Raw genomic sequence first — 15,841 nt, 5'->3', positions numbered from 1 at the left:
AACATTTTACTTGTTATAAATTGGTAACTAAGACAATTTTGGTTATCTGCCATATATCAATATTACCCTAATGAAAGGGCAATTGATATTATTGTAACATTTTTTCTCCTTCATTTCAGAAAAAAAAAGGAAAGAGAGTAGGTGTGGGTAAATCTGGTTTAAATAAAGTATTGCTACATTTCTTAGTGATTAAATCATTAATTATTTTTGGAAATGAAAATAGATATATTATTCATTACTTTTTGTTTAAGACTTACTTAAGATTATTTGTTTAAAGCAAAAACTATTGTGACCAATGCAAAATCCAGATTTTTTTAACATAGAAATAAGTTTAGTGCATCAAAGGGATAGTGAGGAAAACCATGTTTGCTTTACATGATTAAAACATTTTAACAAACTTTATACATTAACAAGTGAAAACTCTGTTTTAACAATATTATCTTGTACTCAATTAAGAAATATCAATCTAAACTAATATAATCACTATCATCAACTCAGATAAAATTAATATCATAGAATTTTAATTGACTAATCATATAATTTCGATGATTCTATTTGTCATTATACTTTAAAAACTGTCCTTTTTTCCTCCATAATTTGTCATATTTAATTTTCACATCATATATTTCAACGGTCTTCTAACTCAGTTTATTACTTGCTTATCTTCTTTCTTCAACTGATTTTTGATGCTTTTACAAGATTAGATTAATCTTCCTTTAACACACACTATCCCTGCTCAAAAGCTTTACAGATTTTCCTCTGTTGAGAAAATATTAAAGAGTAAGCTTTATCATATGATATAATATGTTATTCAATATCTAGCCTCGCCCTGGCCGGTTGGCTCAGCGGTAGAGCGTCGGCCTAGCGTGCGGAGGACCCGGGTTCGATTCCTGGCCAGGGCACACAGGAGAAGCGCCCATTTGCTTCTCCACCCCTCCGCCGCGCTTTCCCTCTCTGTCTCTCTCCTCCCCTCCCACAGCCGAGGCTCCATTGGAGCAAAGATGGCCCGGGCGCTGGGGATGGCTCTGTGGCCTCTGCCTCAGGCGCTAGAGGGGCTCTGGTCACAACATGGCGACGCCCAGGATGGGCAGAGCATCGCCCCCTGGTGGGCAGAGCGTCGCCCCTGGTGGGCGTGCCGGGTGGATCCCGGTCGGGCGCATGCGGGAGTCTGTCTGACTGTCTCTCCCTGTTTCCAGCTTCAGAAAAATGAAAAAAAAAAAAAAATATCTAGCCTCAAACTTTTAAAGTTCTATCTACCACTAGTATATTTATAAAGTATTCAAATCTATCAAATGTAATACTTAGTGTTTCATCTATGTTTCAGATAGCCTAAGTTCATGATATTACTTATACTGCACCCGGTGCTTCAAAAGATCTCTGAAACATATCAAAATTCTATGCATCATTTAAATCTTCATTCAAGCCTTCAAAGATAAAATTTTCTCATACTTAATAGGCTCTAAAAAAGATGCAATCACTGTTTGACAGTTTTTAATTAAAACTTGTATTTTTTATATAATAATATTAAAATAATTTAGAATTTCTGTCTAAGAAACTGCAATCTCTGTAAAAGTAAAATTTTACTCTGATTAATTATTGTATTTTACAAAGCACCTAGGACTATGATTAAGAACTAATGGACTTTCAATATATCGGTGCTCACTAGAGGCGTGACTAGATGAACCATGGCAGAATATAGAGAGAGTAAAATAATTAACTAATTCAGCAAACTAAACCTTAGAATAACAAAATAGTCTTTTCCAGTGGTTTGAAATTCAGCATATGATGGTAAACAATCTCTATAAACATGTGAAAGGGTTGTACAGTAACTTGAAAGAAAATTAAAAGATAAAGCTTTAAGAAAATATTCTCCATAAACAATTAAGTTTGTTGTTATATTTAATTTTTATGTATAGCATAATGTTGAATCAGTAGTAACTATTTAATAAGTGCTTATGGAATAAAATTTCTAATCATTAAGTAAAATGTATAAATTAAAAAATAAATGTTTATTTAAGACTGTTCTTTTTGTGGATAATGAAAGGAAATAATCCTATTTTAAAAACTGAAGAATTTTTTTTCATTACTTCATATAGAATAATCTGGCTGCTTATCAGATTAAGGAAGTAATTTCTACATTGTAAAACAAAGAGAAATTACAGTATCAACTTTCTAAGCCAACATATTTTTAGTTATATTGAATCATAGGATATTTTCAGGATCATTTTTTATTAAATTTTTTAAATTAAAAATACATAGTTTTCATTTAAAAAAATTTTTTTCTATCTGAACAGCAGATAAAAAAAACTGCACTAATATCTTGACGGAAACAAGTGTCCAAAGTTTTAAAGAAAATATTTTGTCAAGTATAAGATCAAGACTAACATATCTCTTGATTTCTACCCATTAAAAACTTCAATGCTAAAAATAATACACTTTTTATTTGACTCAGAGATTAATTTTCCTAATTGTACACAGTTTGTTTCTATTAAACATTGACCTTGAGGTGATATGATTAAAAATTCAGTAATTACTAATAACTTCATTAGTTATTTTTAAATAACCCATTAATTTATATAACATTAGTAATTAGGTGTTTATGCTTTTGTTAATTAATTCTTTCTTGAACTGAGATTTCCTGAGTTTATTCTAGATTCCATTGACTAAAAGAAACATTATATATATACACTTAAACTTAAGATGTGCAGAGAAATTGGACAAGTACGGTTCTTAACAAAGAACTAAAAAAATATTTAACAGTTTTGTTAATATACTTTTGCAATTGATGACAGTATTTTATATTCATTTAACAAGTATGTACGTTAGGTAACAATGTTTTAGACGTGTGAGCAGTAAAATAAAAATGAATATGACATAGTCTTTTCTAGAAACTCAGAGGCTAAGTATAAAAAACACTCAATTAAATAATTATTATCTAGAATCATAGGTGTTAATCTATACCCACTATGTATCAGGAGTGGAGAGGAGACTACAACTAATATTGCAATGGGTAACAAAGTAAGATCTTGCCTAGTAAATGACGTTAGACTAAATCTTATAAAATGAATAAAAATTCTAGGTAAGAGGAAAGGTAAGTCTGAGTGGAGATATCAACTTGGGCCAAGTAGGCGGTAAACCAACTTTGTGTATCTACTTTGGTAAGATATCTAATGTGATAAATCTCAGGCTGCAATGGCAGAGGGAAGTAGCAGAATTTAAAGTGTCATGAGGTAAAGGGTAAATATTGAAGAGCTGTGAATATCATTTTAAAGAGTTTGTTCTTTCTAGACAGGTAAATAGACAACAGATTTGTGTTTTAGAAAGTTAACTGTTATAAGCAAGAATTACTTGAAAGGAAGAGACCAAACTAATAAATATCTCTCTTATACAACAGAACAACACATGAGATCTTATCATTTGATTTATTATTAATGGATTATAGCCTAAATTTGTTCCTTATATATCTATATCACAAGTATGTATGGCATAAGCAAATGAAAAATAAATATATAATTTTTTGGGTGTTCTTTGTAAAGCAGTGATTGGTTTATCTCCTTACTGTAATATCTGATCATCAAGAAAATGCTAATCTCCTGCCATGCATGCTCTCTGGTTTTACAAACTGTTTCTCTTGAACATAAATCTCTGCATCAAGACTCCTACTAATTAGCATTCTCTGCATATTAATCTGACTCTATATCCTGTTTATACCTTGAAGATTTCTATGTTTCTTGTTTGGTCATTCTAGCCTGATCTGTCTAAGCTATTATTTAGCATTGTGTGACTTCAGCAAGTTTCAAAATGAAGAGAAAAGAAACAGGCTCTTTATATTTCTATATCATAAAATAATGACAATTTTTTAAATCCATTGTCTTCAAAATTATCTTACACAATGAGAATCAACTCTCTCAAATTACTTTTAATAAACCACTTAACTCTGCCTTCCTATATCAAATCTTTTAGGAAAATGCTGAAAGGTTAATAAATCCTCCATAAATTTTTATATTTAAGGACAAGGTTAGAGACCCTATCTATAGACTCCTCCACTAATGGTCCTTCTCTGTCATTTCAAGCTTACTTACATACTAGCAGCAATTGACCTTTGTTGGCACAGATTCACATTAGCTGTTTCTAGTGAAAAGCAGTTAGGAAAATTGAAAGTTAGAACCAGATATAGTTTCTTTGCCATGAGAGGTTAACAATAAAGGGATTTGGGTACATAACTTTAGATGTTATGATTTCCTAAGTGGCAAGATTGAGGAATAATATGTATAAAATACTTTTGGGTGAATTCTGTTTAAAAACAATAATGTAATGTTTCTTTACTCTATGCTAAAATGACCACTATAGAGAGACTTGAATAAAAAGATAGATATATGATATCAAAACAGTAAATTCTGCAAAGATATTTTTCTGATTTGTATGCTTTTTAGAATTGTAAAACTTATCAATAAATAGTGTATAAATAAAATAATTTCAGTGAGACTGGGATCCCAGAATTCCATCATTTTAATGTCATGCATTTGTATAGTTCTTAGCTGATAATAGGAAATGCTATTTTAAAAAGCAACAAAAGAAAAGCATGTTGATTTACTTATCCTAATTATGCTATACCTATGCAGATATATTTAATCAAATAGAAACAAATGATACTCAACAAAAACAAAATAAGCAACTGTAGAAGTTGAAAATAACTGTTCATGGCCCTGGCTAGTTGGCTCAGTGGTAGAGCATCTGCCAGGCAGGTGGATGTCCTGGGTTTGATTCCCAGTCAGAGCACACAGGAGAAGTGACTATCTGCTTCTTTCTCCCTCCCCACTCTTTCTCTATCTCTATCTCCCATCTTCCTACTGCCATGGCTCTATTGGCTGTGGGTGCTGAAGATGGCTTCATAACCTTTGCTGCAGATGCTAAAAATAGCTTGGTTGCAGAGCAACACCCCAGATGGCCAGAGCATAGCCCCATAGGGCTCTTGCAGGGTGGATCCTGGTCAGGGCGCATGTGGGAGTCTGTCTCTCTGCCTCCCCTGTTCTCACTTAGTTAAAAAAAAGCTGTTCACAAGTTTCTGAAATGTCTTTACTAGTTGAACCATCTTTTTATATTCTACCTAGATACACGTGGTTCCATTAAAAATTCTTAGGGATTTGCCCATTGCCTGGGAGTAGTTGACTGACATATATGAGTTGTATAAGCTAGAACCTACGGAAAATATTAATAAAAAGTAACTGTTAGAGGAGGAAATTGGATGCAGACAGTTTTGAGTATTACAATAGCAAGTCAGCTGCTTCAACACTTGAAATTTCAGTTTTCTAATCTGGAAAATGGTTGTAATAATGGCATTTACCTCAAAAATTAAATGAGAAAATGTATACTTAAAATGTGGGGGAGATTTTTTAGCAGTTGGCTTTTTCTTTTTTTCCTTTTTTAACACAATTCTTAGTTTAATATGATTTCATGTACTGAGGGTCAAAAGTAAGATCAAGGTCCAGGAAGGAACAAAGAAATGGTCTGGAATCAGAAGATTTTAATTAATTCTTGCATAGTTTTTCTTATAATTCTTTCCTTATTCTTCTTAGTTATAAAATTTACATGGAATAGTAAAATTTTACATCTATTTCTGAAGTATGGAAATTATTAAAATTCAGCATGTTGAGTAGTAAATATCTTTTTATGCATATTGATTTATGGAATATGCAACCATTTATATTAGCCATCATCAAAAAAAAATTCAATATCAATGTTTATTTGATAGTACCATGTATAATTAAGTCTTATTTAAATGTAAATATATTTTTAATTAATTTTTTATTATTATTAATTTTAATGGGGTGACATTGATAAATCAGGTTACAAATGTTCAGAGAAAAAATCTCCAGGCTACCTTGACACTTGATTATGTTGCATACCCATCACCAAAAGTCAATTGTCTTCTGTCATCTTCTATCTAGTTTTCTTTGTGCCTCTCCCTTCCTCCCCCTCTCCTCGCCCCCCTCCACCTCTTGTCCATGTCTCTGTGTCTCATTTTTATGTCCAACCTATGTATGGAATCATATAGTTGTTAGTTTTTTCTGATTTACCTGTTTCACTCAGTATAATGTAATCAAGGTCATCCATGTTGTTGTAAATGATCCGATGTCATCATTTCTTATGGCTGAGTAGTATTCCATAGTATATATGTACCAAAGCTTTTTAATCCACTTGTCCTCTGACGGACACTTGGGCTGTTTCCAGATCTTTGTTATTGTGAATCATTTGCTGCCATAAACATGGGGGTGCATTTCTCCTTTTGAAACAGTGCTATGGTGTTCTTGGGGTATATTCCTAAAAGTGGGATAGCTGGGTCAAAAAGCAGTCCTATTTTTATTTTTTTGAGGAATCTCTATACTGTTTTCCACAGTGGCTGCACCAGTCTGCATTCCACCAGCAGTGCAGGAGGGATCCCTTTTCTCCACATCTTCTCCAGCACTTACTCTGTGTTGTTTTGTTGATGAGCGCCATTCTGACTGGTGTGAGGTGATATCTCATTGTGGTTTTAATTTGCATTTTTCTAATGATTAGTAATATTGAGCATTTTTTCATTTGCCTATTGGCCATCTGTATGTCCTCTTTGGAGAAGTGTCTATTCATTTCTTTTGCCCATTTTTTGATTGGATTGTTTGTCTGTCTGGTGTTGAGTTTTACAAGTTCTTTATAAATTTTAGTTATTAACCCCTTATCAGATGTATTGTCAAAAATGTTCTCCCATTGTGTAGTTTGTCTTTTTATTCTGTTTTTATTGTCTTTAGCTGTGCAAAAGCTTTTTAGTTTGATATAGTCCCATTTTTTTATCCTGTCTTTTATTTCACTTGCCCGTGGAGATAAATCAGCAAATATACTGCTCTGAGATATCTCGGAGAGCTTACTGCCTATGTTTTCTTCCAAGATGCTTATGATTTCATGGCTTACATTTAAGCCTTTTATCCATTTTGAGTTTATTTTTGTGAATGGTGTAAGTTGGTGGTTTAGTTTCATTTTTTTACAGGCAGCTGTGCAATTTTCCTAACAACATTTGTTAAACAGGCTGTCTTTACTCCAATTGTATGCTTTTACCTCCTTTGTCAAATATCAGTTGTCCATAAAGGTGTGGGTTTATTTCTGGTCCTCTGTTCTGTTTCATTGATCTATATACCTGTTCTTATGCCAGTACCAGGCTGTTTTGAATACAATTACCTTGTAGTATAACTTGATATCAGGAAGTGTGATGCCTCCCATTTTATTCTTCCTTTTCAAGATTGCTGAGGCTATTCGTGTTCTTTTTTGGTATGTGTTCTATATCTTTGAAGTATGTCATTGGTATTTTAATTGGTATTGCATTGAATTTATAAATTGCTCTGGGTTATATAGACATTTTAATGATGTTTATTTTTCCTAACCATGAGCACGATATATGCTTCCACTTGTTTGTATCTTCCTTGATTTCTTTTACCAATGTTTTATAATTTTCCAAGTACAAGTTTTTAATCTCCTTGGTTAAATTTACTCCTAGGTATTTTATTTATTTATTTTTTTAGTTGCAATAGTGAAGGGGATTGTATCCTTAATTTCTCTTTCTGTTAAATGTAAATATTTTATAATAAAGATAAACCAAAATGATAGACTGTGCTTCAGAAAAAAATTAATGTGACTATTTTAAATGAAAGATAAAAATGCTAAAGTGGAAATAAAATATTGTAGAGTGAGTATTTGTCTTTTTATTAACAAATAGTATGATAGCTTATACATTTACCATGAGATAATGTAGAGCAACAATTTAACGTTGTTTTATTCATAAAAATTTAAACATATCCATTTCTATAGTCTCAGTTATTTCTTAGAATACATCAACATATAAATGACAGTGCATTTTTCACATTTTTAATGTTTATTTTATTGATTTTAGAGAGAGGAAGGGAGAGAGTGGGAGTGAGTCAAGAACATTAATCTGTTTCCTTATGTGCCCTGACCTGGGATCAAACTGGCAACCTTTGTGCTCCAGGACAGGGCTCTAAACAACTGAACTATCCAGTAGGGCAATGTTCTTTAGTTTTTATTGAGAGACTTATTAACTAATATTTAAATTACTATCTAATACAGCAGGGAAGCTAGCTGCCGCTAATAAGAGTGGTTTTGTAAGCATTTAAACAATTCTCATGAGAGGTTCAGATTCAGCCCAGGCTGGAGAGTTCAGTTGTTTAGAGCGTTGTCCGGAAGTACAGTTTGCTAGTTCCATCTCCGGTCAGGGCACAAAGAACAGATTGATGTTCTAGTCACTCTTTCTCTCTGTCCTTTTCTCTCTCTCTCTTTCTTTCTCTCTCAAATCAATGAATTTAAAAAATGAAAACAAATTATAATGAAAAATAAAAAAAGAAACTCAGAATCCAGTGTAGACTATTACAAGAGCATCAGCTATGTTAAACATATTGTTTTATATCAATATATTGATAGAAATAATCTGTCCCTTAGTGAAATGTGTGGTCTTTAAAATACATGGATTAAGAAGAAAGACTTTAGAATTACCTGTTCAAGAGGTTTTTCAGGTGTAACCAAATATGAGGATTCTATTGTCTAATTTAAACCACAGTGTTTGCCATATGTCATTACAAAGAGCTATGATTTGTTTAGTATCCAAATCAAGTAGTACATCTAGTTTTTCTTGTTTCTCTGATTTGTAAATAAGTATATTCATATATGTGCATCAAATTTTGGTCTAACACACTATTTTTCATGGACACAGATAGCAGACAGTCTGAGGGGAACAGAATTAGATTCTCCAATTACCTACAGCTATTGAAAGCTACAAATATCTACCAAAGAAACCCTAATAATTATATTCTAAAGTTAATATATTTATACAAAACGTATTTGTTTTATATATATAAAATTAATTTATTTCCTCAGAGACACTCATTATTTTGTGTCATTAGCACACATAAAAGTCAAAACCTTTGTTACAAAAAAGTCTTGCAAATCTCTATGGTATGGTTTTATTATGTCTATTATAACCATGTTTATATAATATAAATATACTTATATTTGTAAGTATAGTATTTCCCTTATTATATATATGCCCCGAAAGAATCTGTCCTAGAATCAAGTGCTATTAAATACATGGTTTCTGTTACTTTCCTAAATCCAAAGCAATATGAGAGCAGTCTCTTGTTTGTCACAGGTTTCTGATTAGCACCTAGAAAAGTCTTTGCTAAATGAGCAAAATTTACTCTGAAGCTCCAATCTAGCATAATAAAATACCTTACTTTATCTGTTGGTATTAGAACAGATTGAATATTAAAAAAATAACTATTTTACAAAAATATAAATGAAGCAAATATTTGTATTGTAAAAACATTAAGGTTTATAAAAGAGTTTATACACAATAAATAAAAAAGCTATCTGTGTGTTCAAAAGAATAGTAACTATGCTTCATTACTCTTCTTAACATATTTAGCATCTTACAATTTAAGCCTTTCAGACTAAGGATAAAGATTAATCATAATATACTACTCTTTATAAGCATATACAAAATTATAGATATCATATATACATATATGCTTGTAAGATGCATTGAAATGTCCAATGCAAAAAGGCTTTAATTAAACTTTGATATGAAAGTACAAGCATATAAGGTGAAGTGATTAGGCAAAGAAAAATTAATTTATAGACATAGATAATTGTGTGAAAATTGCAGGAGAACTTGACCAAGAGGTTGCGCAGTGGATAGAGCGTCAGACTGGGATGCAGAGGACCCAGGTGAGAAACCTTGAGATCGCCAGCTTGAGCACGGGCTCATCTGGTTTGAGCACGGCTCACCAGCCTGAGCGCAACGTCACTGGCTTGAGTAAGAGGTCACTTGGTCTGCTGTAGCCTCCCGGTCAAGACACATATGAGAAAGCAATCAATGAACAACTAAGATGGTGCAACAAAGAATTCATGCTTCTCATCTGTCTCCCTTCCTGTCTGTTTGTTCCTATCAGCCCCTCTTCCTATCTCTCTCTGTCTCTGTCACACACACACACACACACACACACACACACACACACACACACACCAAAAAAAAAAAAAAGATTGCAGAAGAGAAAAGGGGTGGGAGGAGGTGAAGGAAGTTAGATGGGGGATAGATGGTGATGGAGAGAGACCTGACTTGGGGCGGTGAACACACAATATAACATACAGATATTTATAGATTGTACACCTAAAACCTGTATAATTTTATTAACCAATGGCACACCAATAAATTAAAACAATTTTTAAATGTCAAATAGTACTGTCTGATAAAATAATAAAAAATTATTTTTGCTTTATTCTCTTCCTTTAACCAAACATAAAATATAGTTTGAGTTTGTTTTTACATTGTTCTTTTCTTTTATTCCAAAGTTTAAAATTCCCTCTACTAATCGATAAAAAGATATAAATAGCTTATATCTTTCTATTCAAGTGCAACATATTAAAGCTATATATTTTTTTGTATATTAACTTTTCAGAACCTGCTCTCTCTCAGTAAAAGTTTAACTGAGGACCTGTGAATTATCTTTCATTGTGTAAGTCACTTTACCACTAAAGCTGCTTCCAAATTCTATTTGAATGTCTACATTTAAAACTTTTATTTAACTGAAGTTATCAGGGAAGAAATTTTTGCTAGGACATCATTTTTCACCTTTATTGTTACAAGAGTGTAAACTTCACGTCTTGTGAAAAGTTGAAATGTCTTTGGACAAATTTTTATCTATATCAGATCAGACAATCTAATTTCTTTCTCAAGACAAAGGGAAAAAATAATACTGTTTTGTATAAATCTTTTTCTGGGAGTGCTAAATGATGAATTCATCTAATAAAACTAATAGATAAGTCATAACAAAGAGCAGGACTCAAGCCTAAGTATTTAGTGTCATGGAGTGCTTGCTGTTACAAAAATGACATTTACAGCCCTGGCTGGTTGGCTCAGTGGTAGAGCGTCGGCCTGGAGTGCAGGAGTCCCGGGTTCGATTCCCGGCCAGGGCACACAGGAAAAGCGCCCATCTGCTTCTCCACCCCCCCCCCTTCCTCTCTGTCTCTCTCTTCCCCTCCCGCAGCCGAGGCTCCATTGGAGCAAAAAGATGGCCCGGGCGCTGGGGATGGCTCTGTGGCCTTTGCCCCAGGCGCTAGAGTGGCTCTGGTCATGACAGAACGATGCCCCGGATGGGCAGAGCATCGCCCCCTGGTGGGCGTGCCGGGTGGATCCCGGTCGGGCGCATGCGGGAGTCTGTCTGACTGCCTCCCTGTTTCCAGCTTCAGAAAAAAAAAAAAAAAAAAAAAAAATTAAAAAAAAAAATGACATTTACAGAGGCACCCGGAGGCCACACTGTTTTAAAACCAGGTAGTAGTGATCCAAAAGCCTAAAAATTTGAATAAAATATTTATATTACAAAATTAAACATTATTATAATAATACTCACATAAATAATTAGTAACTACAGCAATACCTTCAAGTTTATAGGGCACATCCTTTTAATTAAAAATTCATTGAAAATATTTGGTTTCCTGTATGTGTTAGGTGCTTAAGACATCAGACCAACACATTTCACTAAGGGACAGATTATTTCTATCAATATATTGATATAAAACAATATGTTTAACATAGCTGATGCTCTTGTAATAGTCTACACTGGATTCTGAGTTTCTTTTTTATTTTTCATTATAATTTGTTTTGATTTTTTTAAATTCATTGATTTGAGAGAGAAAGAAAGAGAGAGAGAGAAAAGGAGAGAGAGAAAGAGTGACTAGAACATTAATCTGTTCTTTTTGTGCCCTGACCGGATATGGAACTAGCAAACTGTACTTCCGGACAGCACTCTAAACAACTGAACTCTCCAGCCTGGGCTGAATCTGAACCTCTCATGAGAATTGTTTAAATGCTTACAAACCATTCTTATTAGCAGCAGCTAGCTTCCCTGCTGTATTAGATAGTAATTGAAATATTAGTTAATAAGTCTCTCAATAAAAACTAAAGAACATTGCCCTATTGAATAGTTTAGTTGTTTAGAACCCTGTCCTGGAGCACAAAGGTTGCCAGTTTGGTCCCAGTTCAGGGCACATATGGGAACAGATTAATGTTCTTGTCTTGCTCTCACTCTCTCCCTTCCTCTCTCTAAAATCAATTAAACTATATCACCTTGGGCTTTCATTCAAGCAAAGGTGATTTAGTAAACACACGAAGAAGGGTGATCTGACTTCACCTACATATAAATTTACACACACACACACACATATGTGTGTGTGTGTGTGTATATATATATATATACTGTATATATATATATACTGTCTTTTATTCCACTTTCAGGTAGTGGTGTAAGTTAGGGAAAATGTATTTTTCTGGTGCCTGAAGGATTACAGGGCAGAAATTAATTTCACATCAATAAAATTGCAAACAAGAGCATTTTCTTAGTGTCATAACATTGGTCATGACAAAATTATTTAGTTAGTCTCAGGATAGCTGTATGCATTGCTCAAATGACTAGACATATGAAAATCATTCAAAAGGTTTAAAAATATTTTGTCAAATCGGTGGCTCTAACAACAATCATAAGCATGGTTATCCATAGAATTTCAGTGGGCAATTTATGTATTCATTTAAAATACTTCAAACATTACTTAATTTATTATTAGACAGTTGGTAGAGACCATGATGCTTATGGTTTTCCCACATTACATGAAAAAGGAATAATTTTTAGAAAATTATAAATTGTATATACTTTTGATTGCAATATGAATTTCTATGTAATATACTGTTATCATTGGCAGTCCTTATAAAAAGAAAAACATCAAATTATATAACTTATTGTAAAGCAAAGTATGATTTTAGAGATAACATTAATAACTGCTCATTGAGATGGATTTCCTGTAAAGCTGATGAAGCTTGATTCGAAGCCTCTCACATAGCAGGCCCTTCTGGGTTCCTAACATTATGATCAGATTGCTATTGCATTTCTTGTTCTTAAAGAGGATCTTATTTTTAAGCTCCACAAAACCTGGCTCTGTCCCTATGCTCATCACATTTACTGTGAAGAATTACCTTGATATATTCTGGAAATAGTGACAAACATATAATGGCAAAAAGGTAGAAAATCAGTACAAAAAGCAAAGCAAAGCAAAACAAACTTGTTATCTATGAAGAATTCCAAACCAAGCTTTTCCACTAATGAGCTATATAAACTTCAATAAGCTAATCTTTCTCGCCCTGAGTTTTCTCATTTGTAAAATAAATTCTGGAGCAAATACTCTCTTAGACACTCTGTAGGTTTAAATAGCTATTAGTTTACATTTTTTTGTTTGTTTGTTTTGATTACTTAAGCATCCCATTACCACATACACATTGAGATGGATATCATTAGAACTTTAATTTTTCTATTAAAAGTGTTTTAACATATATTTTAAATTGAGGCATGGATGATTTGCATAGTCATTTGGGTTGAGGAGAGCTATAAAAAGGTTAAAAATGTGAAAGAAAATCAACTCCCCAGATAAGTCTACAGAAACAAAGGCAAGCAATACATTAGCAGTCAAAACCAGAATAAAAGGAACTAGAGTGGTAAGCTTTCTGCAGCTAATTTAATATCTTTTCTTCTCTGTTAATAGCTCTTTCTGAGGGATTCTCTTGAATAACCTAATTGCCCTCTAAAAATTCAATCTCATTCGTTCTCTATTCAAGCATATCAGGTGAATATATATCTTTATTATTTGAAAATTGGGCTTAATTCAAATATACATGGTCAAACATTGACAATTACTTCAAAATAAATATTTTATTATTTAAATAAAAATTCCAATAAAAATATTATGATAGAGGTTATATTATATATTCTTCTTTATGTTTTGTGCTATAAATTAAATATGGAAAATATATTTCATATTTAAAAATAATATTCATGTGGTAATCTAACATCATTTAAACTAATTTGCTTTCTAATAACCTTGTGGTATGTTACTCAAGTATTCTGTATTTCTTTTCATATTGTGTTTTACACATTTCACTTATTAATGTAATTGTATTTTTAATTCAATTTGTCTGACTATTAATCCTTTATGGTTCAGTTTAGGCATTACTTCTGTTTAGGGACCTTTCTTAATTATTGATTAGACTTACAGTATAATCATAACACTATGACTTATTGTACTTAAAACGTTTAATTTTAGCCTGACTGGGTGGTGGCACAGTGGACAGAGCATTGGACTGGGATGTGGAGGACCCAGGTTTGAGACCCTGAGGTCGCCAGTTTGAGTGCAGGCTCATTCTGGTTTGAGCAAAGCTCACCAGCTTGGACCTTGGACCCAAGCTTGCTGGCTCGAGTAAGGGGTTACTCAGTCTGCTGAAGGCCCATGGTCAAGGCACATATGAGAAAGCAATCAATGAACAACTAAGGTGTTGCAACGAAAAACTGATGATTGATGCTTCTCATCTCTCTCCATTCCTGCCTATCTGTCCCACTCTCTGACTCTCTCTCTGTCTTTGTAAAAAAAAACACCAAAAACCAAAAAACACTTCATTTTAATTGTCTTTTAACTTTTCAGTCTCCTCATTCAGGTGTAAGATTTTTGACTACAATATCTTATTCATCTTCTTATTCTTTTTTTTTTTTTTTATAATTTTATTTTTTTAATGGGGTGACATCAATAAATCAGGATACATATATTCAAAGATAACAAGTCCAGGTTATCTTGTTGTTCAATTATGTTGCATACCCACCACCCAAAGTCAGATTGTCCTCTGTCACCTTCTATCTTGTTTTCTTTGTGCCCCTCCCCACCCCCTATCCCTCTCCCATTCCCCCCTCCCCCCCCGTAACCACCACACTCTTATCAATGTCTCTTAGTTTCACTATTATGTCCCACCTACGTATGGAATAATACAGTTCCTGTTTTTTTCTGATTTACTTATTTCGCTTCGTATCATGTTATCAAGATCCCACCATTTTGCTGTAAATGTTCCGATGTCATCATTTCTTATGGCTGAGTAGTATTCCATAGTGTATATGTGCCACATCTTCTTTATCCAGTCATCTATTGATGGGCTTTTTGGTTGTTTCCATGTCCTGGCCACTGTGAACAATGCTGCAATAAACATGGGGCTGCATGTGTCTTTACGTATCAATGTTTCTGAGTTTTTGGGATATATACCCAGTAGAGGGATTGCTGGGTCATAAGGTAGTTCTATTTTCAGTTTTTTGAGGAACCACCATACTTTCTTCCATAATGGTTGTACTACTTTACATTCCCACCAACAGTGTATGAGGGTTCCTTTTTCTCCACAGCCTCTCCAACATTTGCTGTTACCTGACTTGCTAATAACAGCTAATCGAACAGGTGTGAGGTGGTATCTCATTGCCGTTTTGATTTGCATTTCTCTAATAGCTAAAGAAGATGAGCATCTTTTCCTATATCTGTTGGCCATTTGTATTTCTTCCTGGGAGAAGTGTCTATTCATATCCTCTTCCCATTTTTTTATTGGATTGTTTGTTTGTTTGTTGTTGAGTTTTATGAGTTCTTTGTATATTTTGGATATTAGGCCCTTATCTGAGCTGTCATTTGAAAAAATCATTTCCCATTTAGTTGGCTTTCTGTTTATTTTGTTATCAGTTTCTCTTGCTGAGCAAAAACTTCTTAGTCTGATGTAGTCCCATTCATTAATTTTTGCCTTCACTTCTCTTGCCATTGGAGTCAAATTCATAAAATGCTCTTTAAAACCCAGGTCCCTGAGTTGAGTACCTATGTCTTCTTCTATGTACTTAATTGTTTCAGGTCTTATGTTTAGATCTTTGATCCATTTTGAGTTAATTTTTGTACAGGGGGAGAG

At 33.3% G+C, this 15,841-nt stretch overlaps 1 protein-coding gene and 1 non-coding gene across 2 annotated transcripts in view; one reads left to right on the top strand and one right to left on the bottom strand.

The window, feature by feature from the left end:
• KLHL1 (kelch like family member 1) overlaps nucleotides 1-15,841 on the bottom strand; it is a 451,195-nt gene that overhangs the window by 45,154 nt on the left and 390,200 nt on the right. The window lies entirely within an intron of this gene.
• Nucleotides 10,938-11,013, top strand: TRNAS-GGA (transfer RNA serine (anticodon GGA)). Its single transcript has one exon. It is a non-coding gene; the product is annotated as a tRNA-Ser (tRNA).

This window comes from Saccopteryx leptura, chromosome 4 (genome assembly GCF_036850995.1).
Source record: "Saccopteryx leptura isolate mSacLep1 chromosome 4, mSacLep1_pri_phased_curated, whole genome shotgun sequence".
NCBI classification, from domain to species: domain Eukaryota; kingdom Metazoa; phylum Chordata; class Mammalia; order Chiroptera; family Emballonuridae; genus Saccopteryx; species Saccopteryx leptura.
This window is presented reverse-complemented; position numbering and strand designations above follow the sequence as displayed.